Source organism: Meriones unguiculatus, chromosome 16 (assembly GCF_030254825.1).
Source record: "Meriones unguiculatus strain TT.TT164.6M chromosome 16, Bangor_MerUng_6.1, whole genome shotgun sequence".
NCBI lineage: Eukaryota > Metazoa > Chordata > Mammalia > Rodentia > Muridae > Meriones > Meriones unguiculatus.
In genome coordinates, this window is record NC_083363.1 from 43,216,078 (window position 1) to 43,223,832 (window position 7,755).

Below are 7,755 nucleotides of genomic sequence, written 5' to 3' on the forward strand. Positions count from 1 at the left end.
TTCCTCCAAATATTCTTGACATATGGAGACAAAGATGATGGTGGGTCTTAAGAGGAGCAGAAAGGCTGCATCTGCCTTGTCAAGTTCAGAAAAGCAACCCAGACAACTCAGGCCAACACAGAGTACTCACTGATGGACTCGAGAACATACAGGCATGTGTCGAACACCAAAATGGAAATACAGAAACCCTCTCTAGAATTTCAAAAAGAAAGGACATAAATAAGGAAAGGGAGAGAAGGAGGTGGTATAAGGCTGAAAGAAAAAAAAATGCGATGCCAACATTAGAAAATATTTATTAGTTTCTATCCCCAAGATAAGAGAATAGTAGAGTGCAAGTGAAGTTAGGGGAATCTGGGAACTTCAAGGAAAGTGCCCCCCTTTTTATGGTACTTAAATAATTTTTAAAATGTATTTATTTATTCACTTTACATCCCTATCACAGCTCCCTCACTCCTCCTGGACCCAACCTCACACCTCTTCCCCATTCCCCCCTCCTCTTCTTTTCTGAAAAGAGAACCCCTCCATCTGCCCCTGCACATTACCTGTGGTCTTTGAATGAACTTCTGAGAAGCACCTCATGTACGATAAGAAGGTACCTCTGAAGAACAGCATCCTCCTGTTCGGTATGTAAAAACAACTGGAGGCTGAAGCTTCAACCTGGCTGGAAATGATGACGTGCTGGAATATATATTCCCTTTCTTTTCCTCCCAATGCTAACTACTGTTCCCTATTCTTAAGAAGCCTGACATAATCTGACTGGCCTGCTCTTTGATCACCTCCCCCTGGGGGGGAGCAGCCTTACCAGGCCATAGTAGAGGACAATGCAGCCACTTTTGATGTGAACTGACAGACTAAGATCAGAAAGGAGAGGAGAACCTCCCCTATTAGTGGACTTGGGGAGTGGCATGCAAGCAGAGGGAGGAGGGAGGGTGGGATTGGGAAGGGAGGAGGGAGGGGCTTATGGGGGGATGCAGAATGAATAAAGTGTAATTGATGAAAAATTTAAAAAAAGGGGAAAAAAAGAAGCCTGGTAAAATCTTGAAAGGACAATTTTCTGCTTCATATAAAAACAAGTATATCTAGAACAATCCTGAATAATAAAAGAACTGCGTGAGGTAGTAATACCAACCCCAACCTCAAAATGTACTACACAGCTACAGGGAGAAAAACAGCATGGTGTTGGGGGGGAAAAAGACATGTTGATCAGTAGAACCCAGGTGAAGACCCATACAATAACAAGTGTCCGCATAACAATGGACACTTGATATTTTGGGAAGAAGGTAGAAATACACACTTTTTAGTAGCTAGCATCTTTAACAAATGGGGCTGGTCAAACTGGATCACTGCATGTAGAAAACTCCAAATAGATTCACACTTATCACCCTGCACAAAACTCAACTTCAAGTGGATCAAAGGTCTCAACATAAAACCAGACCCACTGAATCCTGATAGAAGAGAAAGTGGGGAATAGCCTTGAACTTATTGGCATAAGAAAAAAATCTTTCTGAAGAGAACACTGATAGCACAGGTATTAAGTTCAACAATTAATAAATGGGACCTCATGAAACATAAAAATGTCTGCGTAGCGAAGTACACTATCATTTAGACAGATAAATGGCAGCCTACAGAATGGGAAGAGATTTTTACCAGACACAGCCAATAAAGGGTTAATACATACAAAGTATATGAAGAATTTAAAACAACTATATGTCAAGAAAACAAATAACCCAATTAAAAAATGGGATACAGATATAAACAGATAATTCTTAATTGCTTGAGAAACATGTAAGGAAATGTTTAAAATCCTTAGTCATCAAGAAAGTGAGAATCCATAACCAAAGTGCAGGAAGTCTTATAAAATAAGGGCTAGATAGAAAGACCTGGAGGGGACAGGAGCTTTAAGAGGAGACCAAAAGAGCCTTAAAAACTTAGCCCTGGGGGCCCTGAAGAGAATGATACCCTAACCAAGGACAAAACACCAGAGGACCTAAAGTCCCTGCTCAGATGTAGCCCATAGATTCAGTCTCCAAGTAGGGTCCCTAGCTATGGGAGCAGGGAATTTCTCTTGCATGAACTCATGGCAGGCTCTCTGATCACAGGCCCTGGGGAAGAGGTGTGCCAGCCTTGCCAGGCCACAGAGGAAGGTAATGTAACCAGTCCTGATGAGACCTGATAGGCTAGGGTCAAATAGAAGGAGAGGAGGAGGACCTCCTCTATCAGTGGACTAAGGGAGGGGCATAGAGGGAGAAGAGGGAGGGAGGGTAGGATTTGGAAGAGATAGGGGGCACAGCCAGGATACAAAATTACTAAATTGTAGTAGATGACAAAAAATAAAAAAAGAAAGTGAGAATCAAAATTACTTTGACATTTCATCTTACACCCATCACAATGGTAAAAATCAATAAAGCAAATCATGAAATTTGCAGGCAAATGGATGGAAGTAGAAAAGATCATCTGCAGTGAGGTATCCCAGAAGCAGAAAGACACACATACTATATACTCAGTTATAAGTGGATATTAGACATGTAATATAGGATAAACATACTAAAATCTGTACACCTAAAAAAGCTAAGCAAGAAGGAGGACCCTGGGTAAGATGATCAACCCTCATTCAGAAAGACAAACAGGACAGACATCAGAAGAGGGAGAATAGAGAGAATAGAACAGGAACTTACCACAGCGGTAAGAAAGACTCTACTCAGTAGGGTATCAAAGCAGATGCTGAGACTCACAGCCAAACTTTGGACAGAGTGCAGGGAATCTTATGGAAGAAGGGGAGATAAAAAGACCTGGAGGAGACAGGAGCTCCACAAGGAGGGAAACAGAACCAAGAAATCTGGGCCCAGGCATATTTTCTGAAAATCCAACCAAGGACCATGCATGGAGAGAATCTAGAACCCCTGCAAAAATGTAGCCCATGGCAGTTCAGTCTCCAAGTGGGTACCCTAGTAAGGGGAACAGCGAAATGACATGAACTCAGTGGCTGGCTCTTTGATCACTAACCCCTGAGGAGCGAGGCAGCCTTACCAGGCCACAGAGGAAGACAAAGAAGCCAGTCCTGATGAGACCTGATAGGCTAGGGTCAGATGGAAGCGGAAGAGGATCTCCCCTATCAGTGGACTTGGGGAAGGGAATGGGAGGAGAAGAGGGAGAGAGAGCAGGATAAGGAGGGGATGAGGGAGGGAGCTACAGCTACAAAGTGAATAAATTGTAATAAATTTTAAAAATTAAAAAAATAAATATATAAATAAAATTAAATTTAAAAATAAACAAATAGAAAGTTTAAAAAAATTAAGAGCCATGTGAAGGGTAGTATGGAAACCCAATACAGTGTAAACTTCCTAAAATATATGCATATATTTTTATATATGAAGACAATCTAAATGAAATCATAATGGGGAAGATCAAGTTCCAGCTGGCTATCTCTTGACACTAAATGACCCAAATGGCACTTCCAATACAGGGATTGGGTTACATCTAATTGAATTGTTGGCCAATGATGTCCCATAGGAATCCACACACACCCAAGGCTGTTGTCAAGATATAGATTGCTCTCCACAAACTAACAGCAAGGCCCCACTGCTGAAGAAAACACCTACACAACTCATCAAAAATAAAGAAGTAGACCTAATTCCTACCCAGAGCCTTCACCTGTACCTGGTACTGTTTTTAGTACAGGAAGTTACTCTGTGTGCTACCAATGGAAAAATGTAATGTCAACCCACTACAAACCCTTTGGTTTTCCATTCTGTTCTGCCTGCAAAATATGGTAGTTCATTGTTGGCACAAACCTTGTGGGAATAACAAGCCAATATCTGATTTAACTTAAGGCCCACTTCATAAGAGAACCTCATTCCTAACACTGCTTGGGTGACCTAGAACCTGAAACTAGACAGCCCTGGAACCTAGGGTAAAACCTAATACTATTGTTCAACTAAAAAAAAACACAGCAATAAATTGACTCCTAATGATTTTCTGCCATTCTCCTAGATTAGTGGCTTACTCATCCATAATCAGAGCAGCTTTCTCCTAAAGGAAATAGGAAACAATACTGATACCCATTGCCTGACAATATGCAGAGAGCAAGAGACATTAGAATACTCAGCCCTAAGTGGGACGTTTCCATCAAGTCCCTTCCCTTCCCTTGGGGTACAGGGAACCCTGAGGAAGAAGAGGTGAAAAGAAATTGTAAGAGCCAGAAGGGATGGAGGACACCAAGAAAATAAGATCCTTTAGGTCTACATGATAAAAGATTACATGAACTCATAGAGACTGAGGCAGCATTCACAGGGCTTGCATGTGTCTGCACCAGATGAAGAACCCAAAATCTATCTCCTATTGAAAACCACAATCAAACAATAATTTAGTTTTCTCCAGAGCATTCTCCCTGGGGGGGAAAAATCTACTCGTAAGGGCCAACTGTATAGCCTCCAATAGATGGCCAACAAAAAGTGAACTCAGTGGCATCATTGGAGGTTCCTTGTCTCATAATGTCGTGTCAGAGCTTTTCAAAATCATTTTATTATTTTTGATGTTCATTTTACTTTATATATTTTTATCTATTTTACCCATAGGTCCCTTAACTATGTTATTATGGCTTCTACTTTAGTGTTTTTATTCAATTCCTGAATGTGCAAAAGAATGGTTCTCCACATCTATTTCTGTTTCTTGTGCCTTTGCTTGGGCCCTCTCTTTTTCTTTGTTTTGTACTATTCCAATGTTTTAGTTTTTATCTACCTTATTTTGTTATTATCCCTTAGAAGCCTGTTTGTATTCTAATGAGAGACAGAAAGGGGGTATTTCCAGGTGGGAATGAAACTGGGGAGGAGTACAGGAAGGGGAAACCATAATGAATGAGAATACATTATATGAGAAAAAATGGGGTTTTTTTGTTTTGTTTTTTTTTGGGGGGGGTGTATGTGTGTGTTTTAAGATAGAGTTTCTTTGTATAATGTCCCTGGCTGTTCTGGAACTTGCATTATAGTCCAGGCTGGCCTCAAACTCACAGAGATCCATCCACCTGTCTCTGCCTTCCTAGTGCTGAGATTAAACACATAAACCAGCATTCTTGTCCTTAAAAAATCTATTTTCAATAAAAGGAAAAATGATTTTTTAAAACTGGAATAAAGAAGCCAGTTGGAGAAGTATTATGACGTGTGTGTGTGTGTATGTGTGTGTGTGTGTGTGTGTGTGTGTGTGTGTGTGTGTGTGTGCTAATTTCCAGCCTCAACACAGCACAATATAGAAGAATTGATGTCGCTAGAAGCTGATAATGGTAGAGACCCTGTCTAGATGAGCCCACACATCTTAGGGCTATACAAGCCCACACACTCCTGCAACATAAATGTCGCCTTTGATGAATAAATTTGATTGTCAATGTAATAGGATTTAGACTTAACTAAGAAATCTACCTCTTAGTGGATCTTTGTAGGTATTTTGGAAGTTTTAACTAAGGAAAGTAGACACTTCCTCACAATGGGTGGCACCTTCTAACGGGTGACCCAGATACAGAGCAACCCAAGAAAAAAGCCACCGTTTGTTTGCCTGCCTTCACTTTTCGCTGATAGGTTCATCCATCCTGCTATCATTGAAGTAGCAGCTGGTGCTGCTGCCGCCGACATCAGAATTCAGCTTCCTTGGCCTTCCAGTGTGCAGTAAAGTACAACAACTTTTCAGAAATATAAAAGAATATTTTATGGGGCTGGAAAGATGACTTCATGGTTAAGAATGCATTTTGGTCTTGCAAAGGATCTGGGTTTGATCCCCAGCACCCAAATAATGGCTCACAACCATCTGTAAACCCAGTTTTTACAGACATACAAGGAGCACATATATGTATGTGAACAAAACATGTATACACACAAAGTAAATAAACAAATGTTTTGAAAAAATTGGGGCACACTTTTAAGACCAGTACTTGGGAGGCAGAGACAGTGAATCTCTGAGTCTGAGGCTAACAAGGTCTAGAAAGGGACTTTCAAGATGGCCAGGACTACACAGAGAAACCCTGTCTCAAGAAAAACAAAATAAAATACTTTATTTACTATTCATACATACACATGACATTTTTGATCAGCTCTACCCTCTCATCCCTCCCCCCTTTATACCCTCTGTCCTAGCACCAGGTGCTGCCCTGGATCACATTGTGTCAGACTATGTAGTGAAGCATGGGTAGAGTATGACCAAATTTCTGGCTATATCAAAAAGCAGACAAAAAATGGAGCTCTTGAGATGGCTGAGAGGCTAAACCATCTTTTGCTACTCTTGCAGAGGACCTGAGTTTGGGTCCCAGCACACACTTGTGCAATACTCAACCACTGTAGTTCTTCTTCAGGGGATCTGACATACTCTTCTATCTTTCCTGGGACATTATACACAAGGGTTAATGCATGTGCACAACTACAGGAGTGCATCTGAGTGCACACACACAAATAATCTCTCTCTCTGGTTTGTTTTAGCTTAGGTGTTTTGTTTTGTTTTTGTAAGACAAGATCTCACTGTATAGCTCTAGCTGTCCTGGCTTTCACTACGTAGACAAAGTTGGCCTCAAACCCACAGAGGTCTCTCTCCTTCCACCTCCTGAGTGCAGAAATTAAAGAAAAGTACCACCACACATGGAGAACTGCATGTATTTTAAAGGCAAAAAGTAGAAATTACACCATAATGGCTGGAGAGACAGCCCAGCAGTTAAGAGTACTGTCTCCTCTTCCAGAGCTCCTGAGTTCAATTCCCAGAAGCCACGTGGTGGCTCACAACCATCTATAATGGGATCTGACACCCTCCTCTGGTGTGCATATACAAATGAGCAAATTTTTATATGCAGAGAATAAATAGATATGAAATGTCACTGTATAATAAAGTATTTGCCATCTTATAATACTCTTCGTGGCTACACCCTAGTGATGAAGTCCATCACTTCTACAGGCGTCTTAGTGTTTTGTTTGTTTTTGTCTTGACCTTTGATATTTCTTCAGTTTTCCCTATTTTTTTTTGCATCCCTGCTTCTTGTGTGTCATGTACTCCCTACATAAAAATGCATGCACACTCTCCATGCTCAAGCTACATATGAGGCTTCTTGGAGTTTCTAAAACGTTTCCATATCAATATAATTTTCCCGGTATAATTCTTTTAGCCTGGAACACTATGTATCATGTAGACCTCCTCACCTTCTAGCCCTTTCTTTTTACCCAGTCAACTTGGAAATCATGAACCCAGTGCAGCTACCTTCCTACCTTTATTTGATATTTTTTATGTTGGGTTGCAAGCTTGTTGGCATAAAGAAACATCAGTCAGTATTACACATTTTTATAGGTCACAAGTTCAGCCAAATATTATTGGAGGACCAGGTGTGGTGATATACACCTTTAACCCCAGCTCTCTGGAAGCAGAAGCAGGCAGAGCTCTGTGGGTTTGAGTCCAGCCTGATCTACATAACAAGTTTCTGGTTAGCTGGGGATATATAGTGAGACCCTGTGTAAAAAAGAAGTGACTGGGTTTTCTGCTTATAGGTTTGTGAGGCTAATAATTATCAGAGAGTGCTGCTGTCTCCTTCCAGTTCAAGGCAAAATGTACATTCTTGTGCTGTAGGAAATAGGTGCCTGTATCCTTACAGGCTGCCAGCAGGCATCAACAAAAGCCTGGTCTTGGTTCACTTGGACAATTTGATCTTCAAAGCCAGAAGCAGTGCGTTGAACCAAGATATATCTCTGCTTTTAAGGTGGTTATATGATCATATTCTACCCACTTTGATGATTT